The sequence below is a fragment of the Herpailurus yagouaroundi genome, unplaced genomic scaffold (genome assembly GCF_014898765.1).
Source record: "Herpailurus yagouaroundi ecotype Mexico unplaced genomic scaffold, PumYag 77, whole genome shotgun sequence".
NCBI classification, from domain to species: Eukaryota; Metazoa; Chordata; class Mammalia; order Carnivora; family Felidae; genus Herpailurus; species Herpailurus yagouaroundi.
In genome coordinates this window covers 43,299,763-43,314,813 of record NW_024412388.1, presented here as the reverse complement: position 1 = coordinate 43,314,813, position 15,051 = coordinate 43,299,763, and the positions used below count along the sequence as shown (strand labels likewise).

Genomic DNA, 15,051 nt, shown 5'->3' with positions numbered 1-15,051 from the left:
AAGAGATGGAGATTTGCCTCTGCTTTGCTTTAACACCCTCTATCTTAGTTTTTGATTTAAAAAATATGATCCTGTATATAAAAGGACAGGCAAGCTCTTTTTCTGACTCCACCAATTCAAAATGTCTAATTTTTTCGCTGCACTTGTCATTTGAAAATGGTCCTTAAAAATCATAGTTTCAGTACTGCTGTCAAAAAATCTGGGGCATAAACTGCATTGTTTCATGATAAGGTCATATTCCGCCTTATCAAATTTAAATTTTAACATCAAATAACATCGGATGATGAGGCAAAAAAGAAAACTGCTCTCATTTACATTTCATGCTTGACCACCCACGCTCTCTTCATTTTCCTATTAATGGTTTAAAGGAAAATCCTATTCAAAGCCAACTATTTGAATTAACATATTTTGCTCTTGTTGACTACAAAATGCTTCCATATTTACTTCATAGCTTTAGGGGCAAAACATACCCAAGGTGATGTGAATTTGCATCATGCTTTGAGAACATTAATAAACAACCATATATCTTTTTAATCAGTAGTCACATTATAAGATGCAACAACCCCAGGGTTTACACAGTAAACAAATCTAAGAGAAAGAAAAAAATTCTAGTTTATTTCTCTCTTCCCTGGAAAGTCTCAATTTGTGTAGGTAAATTCCAACAGAGCTTTATTTACTTCACTCTTGGAAATTCAGGCAAACTGATAGTTTTGTTTTATTTGGTGTGATGACTGATTACTTCTTAGGCTGCTGCTTTTTAAAAGAAATATATACATTTCCTGAAATTGTTATTTTTAAAGGATGGTAAAAGTGAAAAACTGGAAGTCAGAAAAGGATGGGAGCCTTAAGTATATAGTGGACCCCTTCTTTCCTCACACCTAAACCTTAGGATACTTATGTTTAAGAAAGGCTGCATCCTTGTAAGCAGTAGTTTATAAAATAACAAGTCATTGGGGAACCTGGGTGGCTCAGTTGGTTGAGCATCCAATTTCGGCTCAGGTCACGATCTCACGGTTCATGGGTTCGAGCCCTGCATCGGGCTTGCTGCTATCTGAGCCTGCTTTGGATCTTCGTTACCCCTCCCCAGTGTGCTCTCTCTCTCTCTCTCTCTCTCTCAAAAATAAGTAAACATTAAAAAAAAATAAGTCATAGTTACCAATGAATCACCGGTTTGACTAATTAAGCACAGAGGGGCTGGTTGGTGGTCCTATGTGACTCCCGGGTTCAAGGCTCCTTTTCCCTGGAAGTCCCAAGTTTCCTGTCTTGAATAATGCCTCTTCTTTTCAGTTAATATGACTGCTATTGGTACTGTTTAATTTATATTCATTGTAAAGAGTCTTGTGTTATACAGTGCATGGAGGTATCATTTATAATCATTAAATATTGCATGCACTGTAATGCCTCCTTACTGATAGTACACAAGAGTAAGGAAGGCCTTTTTTTGCCTATAGCTTCTTTCCCCTAACAGTTATAACCCAGATATCTGCTATCTTCCCCTTCTTCAGGCTCTCTTGAGTGAGCAATGAAAGTTTTATTGACGATATTGTAGGGGATGGAGGGGAGGATTTACATAACACATCCTATAGCAGCCGCTTTAAAATCCTGCCTTAGCATTTCTGTTCTCTCAACATCCTCCTCTACTGTGCCGTACCCACCGGAGAGGAACTGGTCTGCCCCCAGCACCCCACCCCCCACTCCCAGTCCCCAGCCTCTCTAGTTTCTCTCTTCTTTCTTGATTTTTTGGGGAGCTCTGTAACAGCTGTGACTATCTTATTTTCCTCTATGTCTAGCACAAAATAGACATTCGGTAAATATTTGTTGAATGTACAAATGGATCTTGCCTCCCTCTCCTGCCAATGTCAAAATGATCTCATCTCTGATTGGCACAGTAAATCGGCTTGGCTTCAGCAACTCTCCTCAAACATATAAAACAGAAAACCCACGACGAATAAGATCACTCTCCTGAAAAGCATTATTTGGTGATCAACTTTGGTTCCGTGAGCTCACCCCCTAACCTCTAATGGTTTAATAAAAGAAATAATAATTGCTAGCACTTACTGTTTATATATGCAGTAATTATTCAGTTCTTTGTGTGTATTAATTCATATAATCCTCACAACAGTCCTCTAAGGTAGGTGTGCTGTTATGTTCACCCCCATCTTACACATGAAGAAACTGCAGCCTAGGGAAGTAACTTGCCCAGGGTTTTACAGCCATTGAGTGGCAGAGCCATGATTCAAAACCAGAAAATCTATCCTCAAAGTCCATATTCTTATATCTGCTAATTAATATTTCTTCTAAATTAACACAGTGCTCTCCCCAAGAAAACTTTAGTGATGAATAGAAATGTTTGTTTTATTACATATCCCATTACAACTGGGGCAAAAGGGGGGAAGGAAGTATCAATCTGGGGAAGCTTCCTAAGATGCCCTGCTTATTAGTTGCTTTTCTTCACCCATAGCTGATATTTATTGAGTGCCAACTATGTGCTAAGTATAAGTGACACAGAAGTAAATAAAAAAGACAGGATCCTTACCTTTAGGCATACATTCTAGCTGGCAAGCTGGGCAGTAAACAGATAATTCCAGATGAAAGCTGGGGAATAGTGGGGGGTGGGGGGCATGTGGAGAGAACTAGGATTCTATGGGAATCCCTATGAGGGCCTAACCTGAATCAAGAAATCAGCTCCCTTGAGGGGTTGATTTCCAAGCTGAGGCTGAAAGGATGAGTAGGAATTAGGTGCAGGGGCAGAAGAGAGGTGTGTCAGACAGAGGGAATAGCATGTTTCAAGGCCTGCAGTGTGGCTATGGTAGAGTGAAGTCAGGAGACTGGACAGAGATAAGGAATAGAAGCTAAACAGTAGCCAGGGGCGACTGGGTGGTTCAGTCGGTTAAGCCTCCCGACTTCAGCTCAGGTCATGATCTCACAGTCTGTGAGTTTGAGCCCTGTGTCAGGCTCTGTGCTGACAGCTCAGAGCCTGGAGCCTGTTTCAGATTCTGTGTCTCCCTCTCTCTCTGACCCTCCCCCATTCATGCTCTGTCTCTGTCTCAAAAATAAACGTTAAAAAAAAAAAAAACTTTTTTAAAAAGTTAAACAGTAGCCAGATTGTGGAGGGAGTCCTTGGGGACAAATTATGGGTGTCACTATCTAAGATTAAGTAGAGGAAATGACATAGCAGAGCCAGCCCAAACTAGAACCCACACATCTAGACATGTCCCTGCCCTTAGTTTTTCTTCCAGAAAGTAGAATAATAAGTAACCAGGACTCACATAGGTATTGCAAGATTAAAATGAAGTTGAGTGTGGTTTTCTTTGGGGTGGTTGTTCCAGGTGGAGCACGCACTCGAGGCTAGCCATGGCTCTGAACTAACACTATGCTAGCCAGGATTGTTTATCCTATGCCTGCAGCCCTGTTCACTGGTTCATGTGACCTCCCCTAGGAATCTCTTAAGAGTCACAAAGCAGCCGCGATGGAAGACAAAACAGTGACAGAAAAAGAGAGTGACATGAAATCAAACAGAAAGCAGTTGAAAAGGTTTTGTAGGTAAAGCCCAGAACAAACAATTCTGTGCAGAAAGTACACGATCTGGGCAGAGAGGGCATACTCAAGGTGGTACAATTAACTGAGTTAGACCCAATAGCGCTGGGGCTAATGTTTTGTTTTCACTTGCTAATTTGATGAAAAAAATATTTTTACACATAGAAACTTTCACATATAACTGTTACATGTACTTTCATAGTACTATTTTTTGTCTTAAAAGATGAGAGGCACATATCCCTATAAACACATTGTTAATAGGGAATAAAAGCCTCAGTATCACTCTCCTTTAGTAAAATGAAAATTTGGTTTTACACAACATGCATGAATTTTTTAAAATGTTTGTTTGTTTATTTATTTATTTTTGAGAGACAGAGACAGAGAGAGCACAAGTGGGGGAGGGGCAGAGAGTGAGAGGGAGACACAGAATCTGAAGCAGGCTCCAGGCTCTGAGCTGTCAGCACAGAGCCCAACGCAGGACTCAAACTCACAAACCAAGCAATCATGACCTGAGCCGAAGTCAAATGCTTGCTTAACCAACTGAGCCACCCAGGCACCCACAACATGCATGAATTTAATGCCAATATATGCAAGGCACTGTTTCCGAATAAAAGGAGAGTCAAAAAGAAGAAAGGATCAAAGAAAATTAAATTTAAGTTTCCTTTACATGCATATTCATTGTCTAGTTTCTTAAAACAGTAAATTCTTATTTATCCAAACAAAACAAAACAGTAAATCCTTACTTACCAAAACGCAGACTTTCCCCCTGAATTCTGCTTCTATGAGAATGGCAGGCAGATATCAGGAATTTATCTTTCAAGAGATCTTTTCATTTTATGTCATGGCATCAGTATAAATTCAGTCCATATTGTAACTGTAAACACATGACAAATACTGCTTTAGAGATAGGCAAACTGGGTGAGAACCTGATCACTACTCATTAGCTGTGTTACCATGGCTAGGTCACGTAACTTCTTTGCACCATAGTAATACCAGCGGTAGAAGTGATATTTGTCTAATGTGCTACAAATTCCAAAGTACCCCACATTTATCCCAAATAGTATTATTAATATTTAAGGAATGTGCCCACAGCTTTGCAGGTGAAGGGGTTCAGAACAAGTCTCCCCAACATGTGCTACTTTGGCATACGGACTATTTTGAGCCGAAGGCGATCAAGACCCTGCAGGCCTAAGAGAAACTCTCCACCCTTCCTTAACTAGAAGAATATGAATTGAGGGGTTTTGCCAGCGTAAGAGTTATTATCAGAGATAAGTTTTATCTTAATGACCTATCTGTACGGCAGGGCAAACATCTGATTACCAATCTGCCCTTCTTATTATTGGCCTGTGAATTGCCCTCCTCCCCTTTGAAGCCCCAGGCCCCTATCCCATTTCTTAGCTCAGGATGGCAAATATAAGCCATTTAACCTTAACGTTATTAAACGTCTCATGTATGTGAGGGTTTCCACACTTACAAAACTAAATTTGTTTTTCTCTTGTCCATCTGTCTCATGTCAATTTGATTTAGACCAGCCAGAAGAATCTTTGAAAGATAAAGGAAAAATTTTCCTCTCCAACATAGGCATGGTCTCATTTAAATCATAGGACATCCCAGGGTACCTTGGTGGCACAGTTGGTTAAGCGTTCAGACTTTGGCTCAGGTCATGATTTCACAGTTCCTGAGTTCAAGCCCTGCATTGGGCTCTCTGCTGTCAGTGCAGAGCCCGCTTTGGATTCTCTCCCTCAAAAATAAATAAACATTAAAAAATTTAAATCACAGAACATCCATAAGGGAAGTACTTTTGTTATGTCCATTTGACAAATAATAAAACTAAGGCTTAGAGAAGTGAAGAAAATTCTTCCCCAAGGTGTACAGGAAGTGGCAGAAACATGTATGAATAGCTTCCAAGTCTGTTCTCTTAACCATTATGCTATCGTTGCCATCATTTAGTTATTTCATTTACATTATACTTTTTTTTATAAAAGCAGATCTCTGACTCTTGCAGGATTATAGTGCATTTAGAATGCCCAGCACAGTGCCTGGTATCTGGCACATGGTTAGCATGCATTACATGGTATCCGTGAGGAGGAAGGGCAAGGGAATAGGGAGTGAGAAGAAAGAAATAATATCTCCACCTCCAACCAGGAGATTTGATCCAGCTGCTCAATCTTTCCAGGCGGCTTCAGGCTCTCCAAGCACAGATTAAACCCAAGCTGACTGACACCATAGCTTTACCCCCGTGTGGCTATTGAGCACTTTGAAGTGTGGCCACTCCAAATTAAGATGTGCTAAAAATATAAAATACCAGATTTTAAAGACATAGTCCAAAAAAGGATGTAAAATATCTCATTGATAAGTTGTAGAGATTACATACTGAAACAATGATATTTTGAGTAGATTAAGTTAAATAACATATTTTATTTTAACGTGGTTTTTTTTTTACTTTTTTAATGTGGCTGTCAGAAATTTTCAAATTACGTATATGTCTCACCTTGTATATCTACCGGATAGCGCTGAAAGAGATTTGTCTACGCGGGCCTTCTTCCACTTCCAAAGAGTAGGTTTTTAACAGTAACTCAAATTTAAGCTGTTACACCACCGTCAACAGTATGCTACTTTGACACACCCCTTCTTCGCGTGGGCCACATGACCTTCACTAGCTTGAACCTACTCTGTGTCATTTCGGGCCTTTCTAATGGAATCAAAACTCTGTCTCGTGCTTTAGAATTGGAAATATTTATCTGACTATTAGGATATGTCAGCTAGAAGATTCTAATAAAACCGTAGTTTGCATTTTGAACCTTCAGATGTATTGATGTTATTTTTACAGGAATATTTTCATACTGCTCTTGGTAGGTATAAATTGCTAGTAAAAAAAACTACGTAAACTAGAAAAGAAGGGTGTTATTTCATACTAAGCTTACACCATTCCTGAGATACATAACCCTTTAGATTCTCCTAAGATCCCAACCAGAGGGCATGGACAATTCTGTACATGCTGCTTGATAAATGGAGTCCTTTGGACATGTAATATTGTTAGGAACTCTGGAAGTTTAATAAAAAATTATTTGATTTATGCCCTTCTCCCCCAGAACTCACCCCAGACAAACAGTTACTACCACCAGGAGCATTAGTGCTGCTTTGCACAAATAATTCCTTAAACAAGCAAACAAAAGGCATGAGGATTTGTTATGAACGGTTTTCATCTAAGCATATAGGGATTATTACCTCCCACAACATTTTCTTTAAACATGGTTAGACTTACTTAGTTTAATGAGTTTGGGGATTGTTGCTTTTTCCCCTTCAACTTGCCAGATACATCAGAAATATTTATTTTCAGAGACAGTTTAAGGAACTCCGTAATTCCCAATCTGTTCAAGTTTTACAGTAAATCTGAGTTGAATGCCTGTCATTGTTCCCAATCTGGTCAAGCAAAAAGAAAAAAGGGCATACAGTTCATCAGAATAATTAGTTGATTGAGGTTAAATAATTCTAGGAATAAACATTTGACCCCCTGGCACATCATAAACCTCCTGGAGTGAGAAGGATTATAAATTAAATGTACAAGATTTAAAATCATCCAGATACACCCCAAACATTATTGCAGGCATGTGGGACACATTTAGATAAGTTAAAACCAAGTGTGGGTTTAGAGTTTAGCCATCTTTGATCAGTGGCCTACTAAAGCTTTATTGCTTTGGTGTGAGTAGGGGAATCGTGACAACAGTGCCCCCTGCTGCCCGAAGGCCACCTCCCTTCCCGGAAACAAGTTTCAGGGATTTTTAAGACACATGGTACCCCAGGAGATAATGAAATTCTAGTAAGTATAAGGAGCTCAGGAAGGAAAACAAACAAACAAACAAAACAAACCCCCCCCCCCCCAACTAACATTCATTGAGGGCTGACATTGCTCAAGCACTGTGATTTAATTTAACCATAATATGAAGTTTATCACAAATTCAGGAAAGAATAGGATGAAATCTCTGGATAAAGAAACTGAGGTTCAAGAAAGCTAGATGACATTTACAGGATTCATCACTAAAAATGGAATGAGCCAGGATTTGGACCCAGGTGTGCCTGGCTCCCAAGCCACTGATTCTTATGTTGCGGCAAGATAGCAGTGGCTGGAGGCCTTGGGCACAGCTGAGACTCTTAAAAGTATCATGACCAACCATCCTGATTTGCCTGGGACTGAGAGGGTTCTGGGGACACTGGACTTTCAGTGCTGTAAATGGGAAAGTTGGGGGGCAAAACTGGGACAAGCTGGTTGCCCTAGCTAGAATTCAACTGAATAAAGCACCAGGCTAGGAGGGTCTGTTTGGGAGGGAGGAAGGCTGCCCAATTGTCTGTCTGTCCTGTTCCTCTCTGTGGCCCAGGTTGCTGTGCCACAGGTGCTCAGTCTCTGTCCTATTTTATTCTGTGACACATCCTGGGGCATTGTCAAAGAAGTTCACATTTCTGCCAGCTATGATTTCTTCAGTTCCCATCCTAAATCATCAGTCAGTTGGAATTTAGTTAACTGAATAAATCATTCGCTCGAGTGGAAGAGAAAGAGCAGAGACTGGGGCATCGCGGAAACATGAGTTCTGTAAGGATTAATGAGGGCCAGAAAAAGTGGGTGAGTAACAGAACTGACATTCATGGAATGCTTACTAATGTTCAGGGCACTGGGCCAGGTATTTTGTGCGATTATCTCTTCTTCTAACGACTCTAAAGGTAGCTATAATTAACCCTAATTACAGATTTTTAAAAGGAATAAATAAGTGAAGTTCACAAAGAGGCTAAATAACATGGCTAAGGTCGTCGAGCTGGAAAAAAGGGTGAAAAAATCTGGTACAGAAGCTTCCTCAATTGTCTCCTTCAACTTGTACATTTTCTTGAGCGATATATTAATGGTACAGAAGAAGTATCTCCTATGAATGAGATAAATTAATTTAACTTCTGTTTTCACGAAGTGGCCAGTGACTCACGCTACATGTTGGCAAAACATCCAAGTTACGCCTTGGAGGCGTAAGTAAAGCGTACATAGAGGCCTAAGTAAATGGTACCCGCTGTTATTACTCTAGACTTCCTTACTCCTCATTTTCTCCAAGCTCTATTTTTGATAGAGTTCAGCATTTCCCAAAACATACTCCATGGGAGACTATGTCTGTGAAATGAGAATAGGTATCCGGTAAGAAAGGGGTTCTGGGATCCAGAAAAATGAGGATAGCCTAAGTTAGCTAGTCAGCAGACATTAAAGTTCTTTCCTCCGAAACTTCTCACTCTGTAACAAGTTCATGTGCCCCATGAAGCTCCAAGAGGAAGTTCTAGTGCTGTGTTCTCAACCTTTTATTCATTACTGGCCCTCCGTTTCCTGAAGCCTTTTTAGACATTCCCTTAATCACTCCTTTCCATCCACCTGCCCCTCCCCCAAATTACATACTAAGGAATAAGATTTTGGTGAGTAGGTTGAGTTTGGGGGGGGGGAGCCCAAGCCATTGTATTAAGGGGTTTTTGCCCCCTGTGAACTAATTTTTGCCCCCTTGAGGATGACACTGCTTCACTTGAGAATGCAGGCTCTAGCATGAAATGCTTCTCAAATGTGTTTGACCCACCACTGACCTTTTTCAAGTGGACCAGTATTCCCAGGAACATACTTTGGGAACCCCAATTTATTCAGCATGAGATAGTTTAGTTTAGGGGCGCCTGGGTGGCACAGTCGGTTAAGCATCCGACTTCAGCCAGGTGACGATCTCGCGGTCCGTGAGTTCGAGCCCCGCGTCAGGCTCTGGGCTGATGGCTCGGAGCCTGGAGCCTGTTTCCGATTCTGTGTCTCCCTCTCTCTCTGCCCCTCCCCCGTTCATGCTCTGTCTCTCTCTGTCCCAAAAATAAATAAAAACGTTGAGATAGTTTAGTTTAACACTTTTTGTTTTCTTATGAGTCAAAGAGAGAATCTCTTCTTTCATACTTATATTCCTGATGTGAAAAGATAAACTGAGACATATTAAAAGTTTAAGAGTTTATTTGAGCAAAGATAATTCCAGTTGGGCAGCACCAAATGGGAAGTAGTTAGAAGCCTCCGGGGACAGGAACTAGGGGACAGACTTTCATAGAGAAGATGCCAAAGCAAACCAAAGAAATTATCTGATTGGCGTTTTGCTTTATATGGAAAAGCCTAGTTGGCCATTTGTGATTGGCTGTCCTTAGTTTTCAATTTCTTAACATTTGCAGGATTACATTTTGGTTTCCTTCCATAGACTGCTAAAGCATTAAGTCCAACTTAGTCTATTTGCCTTGTTTAACTACTTTAACACTGGTATAAGACTATACAATAAGGGGGTGCCTGTGTGGCTCAGTCAGTTAAGTGTCCAAGTCTTTTTTTTTTTTAATTTTTTTAATGTTTATTTATTTTTGAGAGAGAGACGGAGTGCCAGTGGGGGAGACAGAGACAGAGAGAGGGAGACAGAGAATCTGAAGCAGGCTTCGGGCTCTAAGCTGTCAGCACAGAGCCCGATGGGGGACTCGAGCCCACAGACCATGAGATAACGACTTGAGCCAAAGTCAGACACTCAGCTGACTGAGCCATCCAGCCACCCAGTAAGTGTCCAACTCTTTTTTTTAAATTTTTTTTAAATTTAAATTTATTTATTTTTGAGAGAGAGAGAGAGAGAGGTACAGAGCATGAGCAGGGGAGGAACAGAGAGAGGAGACACAGAATCCGAAGCAGGCTCCAGGCTCTGAGCTGTTGGCACAGAGCCCGACGCGGGGTCGAACCCATGAACTGTAAGATCATGACCTGAGCTGAAGTCGGACGCTTAACTGACTGAGCCACCCAGCTGCCCCATAAGTATCCAACTCTTAATTTCAGCTCAGGTCATGATCTTATGGTTTGTGAGTTTGAACCCCACATTGGGCTCTGAATTGACCGTGCAGAGCCTGCTTGGGATTCTGTATCTCCCTCTTTCTCTCTGTGCCTCCCCAACTCACTCTCTCTCAAAAATAATCATTAAAAAAAAAAAAAAGACTACAATAAGGACAGGAGTTCAGTAAGACTTGTTGATTGAGAAAATCTATATCTGCCTCTGCTCTCCATCAGGTCATCATCCTAAGTTTGTAATTAGGACCCAATTCTATTTTTTTTTTTTTTATACCGCCAGTTTAAAAAAGTATATGTTAGGATACCTGGGTGGCTCAGTCGGTTGAGTGTCCACTTCTAGATTTCAGCTCAGGTCATGATCTCAGAGGCGTGAAATCGATCCCCATGTAGGACTCTGTGCGGAACATGGAGCCTGCTTAAGATTCTCTCTCTCCCTCTCTGCCCCTCCCCCATGTGCACACACACGCACACTCTCTCACACAAAATTAAAATAAATAAATAAAAATATGGTATAACATACATAAAGTGTCTAATGTTCACTAATCTTAAGTGTACAGCTTGATGAATTCGCACAGGATAAAGTACTAAATTTTTAATCAGAGAACCTTTTAAAAAAAAATCTTTGACCTCCCACCATCTACATACTGTGGTTTTCAAACTTTAATGAAGGATCCACCCGGGAGCTTATTAAAATTGCATATTCCTGCCCTCAGAGATTCTCATTCAGAGGTCTGGGGTGTGATCTTAGATTTTAAATAAAGCATTCCAGGTGATCCTGATGCAGGTGGCCTATGGATCACACTTCTGAGAAATGTTAGCCTCCCTACAGGATCAATGTTAAAGTGCTGAATAAAGCATTAAAGCTTTCCCTAATGTGACCCGGTTTCTCTTCTTCTAGACTCAACCCTTGCTAGTTTCCACCATGTTGAATTACTCACCCCTCCTCAGTACTTCATGTATTCATGTTTCCCCTAACCTGGACTTCCATTTCCATCTACTTTATGTGACAGCCTCCTAGGCATCCTTCAAGACCTCGCTACATGGTCATCTCCTCTGGGAAGTCTTCTCAACCTCATGAGATGGAATTAGTTGCTCCCTCATTGTTCACACAGAACTTGAATCAAACCCCTATCATAATACCACACAAGGCTGATTTTTAAATCCCCTTGTTTAAAAATAAGCAGGACTATATCTAGCTCCTCTTTGAGAGAGAGAGAGAGAGAGAACGCACTACAAGCTGGGGAGAAGGGGAGAGAGAGAGAGAGGAGAGAGAGAATCTTAAGCAGGCTCCATGCTCCGCGGAGCATGGAGCCCCACGCAGGTCTCAATCCCATGACCCTGGGATCATGACCTGAGCCGAAATCAACATTCAGATGCTCAACTGGCTGTGCCACCCAGGTGCCCCAGTCTAGCTCTTTCTTAAATCCCTAACCCTGCACAAGGCCCAGCACACAGTGGGTGAATGAATGAGTGAATGCTAGTGATTTACACGTGGAGTCACTCAATTCTCACTTTCCAAGCCAATGAGACTGCAGTCCCCCTAGGGGAAGTGAGGGTTTTGTGATCTCCAGAATTATGCCAGGGATTCAGTAGTCAATGAAAAAATACCTAATGAATGAAAATAGTCAACAGAATCCCCACCCCCCAACTCAGCGAGTACCTCCATGCTTCCTAAGCCCTCACTGCAATTTTTGGAGGGAAACAGGAGTGGAGTGTGAGTGCTTGGGGGGAGACGGCATCCCTATCTGCCAGATGAGAATGGTACGCTAGAAGCCGCGGGACTGGCTGGCCTCCAACACCATGTTCCTGGTTCTCTCTGCCCATTCCTTCCATAGAACACTCTGTTGCCATGGAGAGGACTATTGCCCTAAGTGGGCACAATTAGGTGAGACCTCCAGAAAGGCCTCTCAGGAAAGCAACGGTGCATGGCGACTCTTCGCCCCCTAGCCCAACTCCTTATCTATTTGCTCGCCTATTCCTGTGTGTACTCATGTTTGTATCTATTGATTTACTTTATTAGCGTCTTTGTAGAGGACTAGGCAGCTGAGCTGGGCAGAAGCCACCTGGGCACGCTGAGCCTTACCGGCCGCTCAAGGTGAGATCTAGGGACCACTGCCCATTGGCTAGGGAGGGCTGAGGGGATGGGCTCCTGCCGCTACCAGAAGCCCATTGGGCTGAAGGTGTGAGGGAGGGGCGGAGGGCGGTCCTGGCGGTGAGGGACAGGGTGATGCTCCCCCTAAACCTCTGGGAGCCGGCCTCAGGCCCCCAGCTAACCCGACCTGTAGGGGCTGCGCAGGCGCGTGCCGAAGGCGGGCAGAAAGCCTACGGACACCGACGGTTGGGGTCACGCGCGGGAAGCTCACGAAGCATGTGCACCTGCCCTTGGGCCCCCGAGAGGAACGGGCTCCGGCCGAGGGAGGTGTGGGGCTGGACGGAGCGCGGTCATGCGTGACGCTGGCGGTTGCCGGGCCACGCAGGCCAGAAGCTTGGGCCCGCTCAAGGGCAGGTTCTGGGCGGCGGCGGCCGCGAAGGAGCAGAGCTACGAGTACGGCTCCGCGAGATACCTGCTGCTGTGCGGCCTGGGCGGCATGCTGAGCTGTGGGCTGACTCACACGGCCGTCGTGCCCCTGGACCTGGTCAAGTGCCGCGTGCAGGTGGTCCCCGCCAAGTACAAGGGCATCGTCAGCGGCTTCCGCGTGACGGTGCGGGACGACGGGCTGCGCGGCCTGGCCCGAGGCTGGGCGCCGACCTTCCTGGGCTACTCCCTGCAGGGCCTGTTTAAGTTCGGCCTCTACGAGGTCTTCAAGATGCGCTACGCCGAGCTCCTGGGCCCGGAGAAGGCGTACCGGTGGAGAACCGGCCTGTACCTGGCCGCGTCGGCCGGCGCCGAGTTCTTTGCCGACGTGGCGCTGGCGCCCATGGAGGCGGTGAAGGTGCGCATCCAGATGCAGCCCGGCTTCGCGGGCACGCTGCGCGCCGCCGCGCCGCACGTACCGCGAGGAGGGCCCGCGGGCCTTCTTCAAGGGCGTGGCGCCGCTGTGGCTGCGCCAGATCCCCTACACCATGATGAAGTTCGCCTGCTTCGAGCACACGGTGGAGGCGCTCTACGAGCACGTCGTCCCCCAAGCCCCAGAGCCAGTGCACCAAGGCCGAGCAGCTGGCCGTGACCTTCGTGGCCGGCTACATCGCCGGCGTCTTCTGCGCCGTCATGTCCCACCTGGCCGATTCGGTCGTGTCCGTTTTGACAAGGAGAAGGGCAGCTCGGCCTTGGGAGTTCTCCAGAGACTGGGGTTCGCGGGCGTGTGGAAGGGCCTGTTCGCCCGCATCATCATGATCGGCACCCTGACTGCGCTGCAGTGGTTCATCTATGACTCGGTCAAGGTCTATTTCAAGCTGCCTCGCCCCCCGGTCGCCCAAGCGCCCAAATCCCCGAAGAAGCAGAAGTAGGCGTGGGTGTGTCAGCCCCTGTGGCCACCATCCGCCCGGAAGGCCATCCCGTGGGAGGGGGGTGGGGGTGGGGTGCGTCCAGACAGTGCTAGCGTGTAAAATGTTGGGTTTTCTGGTTTGGGAGAGGTGACGATATGTAGTCCCAGTTCTCTTTAAAGGATTGATTGCTTCTCTTTCGGCGATCCAAGAGGATTGCAGCCGTTTCATGTAGGGGTCCGGACCCTTGTCTTTGGGGAGTCGGCATGGCTGCTTTAGCTCGGTGGCTTTTGAGCCACTGTAAGGAGAAAACCCTTAACGGGAAGTCATGTTAGGTAATTCAGGGTCTCTAGTTTGTTTCTACCTTGATCCACCGTTCGGTGGAGATTTCCTGAATAGCCTACTAATGAGGTTTTAAGGTCAGCACAACTGTATGGGACAGGGAACAAAGTAAAATTCTACTAAAAGGCATTCACCTCAGTAGAAGTCGTGTACCTATTGAATAGATGACGGACTCATACCATGTTTCTTGTTCATGTCCATTACAGGTAAAAATTATTAAAAGTCAAATTGTGACTTGTATTGCCTGATACCTTAGAATGTATTCTCTGTTTTCAAAGAGACATGACATGAGAAGATCTGCATTTTCTCATTTTGCTTTGTCCAATTCTCTTCCTGATGTTGCTGATTAGAACATAGCTCTCTCCAGGAAGTGCTACAATTGGATCAATGTGGAAAACCAAAATGAGATGAAGGGCAGGCTCTGAGAATAAATATGTAAAGCAAAGGCTCTGTTCTCTAAAAATTTCTTTTGTACAACTCAGCTTTCAACAGCCCCACATCCAAAGAGGATCATACCACCCTGACATTTAAAAACACACACATGAAACCCTGCAATTCCAGTTTTTTGTTGAATATTAAAGAATGGTTTTGGTGACTTTGGAAGGAAGATCTCACTTTTAATGTCGCAAATGCCATTCATTTAATTTGGTACATGTTTCCATGATCTTTACAATGGTTGAGCTTCATAAAATTTACTGAAGTTATAAGGCACATTTGCAGTTTTCTGTGGCCTTCACATCTCTGCCTGAGGAAATTATAAAATTAGTGAAATTCTGTGAATTAGAGATGTTTGTAGAATATGAGCAAGAAATAAACTTCGATGTGATATTTGCTATAATTTGCCTGAATGTTACACGGTTGCCTTAACTTGTATTAAAGACTGCAAAGTT

The 15,051-nt window shown here is 43.9% G+C and overlaps 1 pseudogene; it reads left to right on the top strand.

The window, feature by feature from the left end:
- The first annotated feature begins 12,777 nt into the window (after positions 1 to 12,777).
- LOC121027154 (phosphate carrier protein, mitochondrial-like) lies at positions 12,778 to 15,051 on the top strand (annotated as a pseudogene).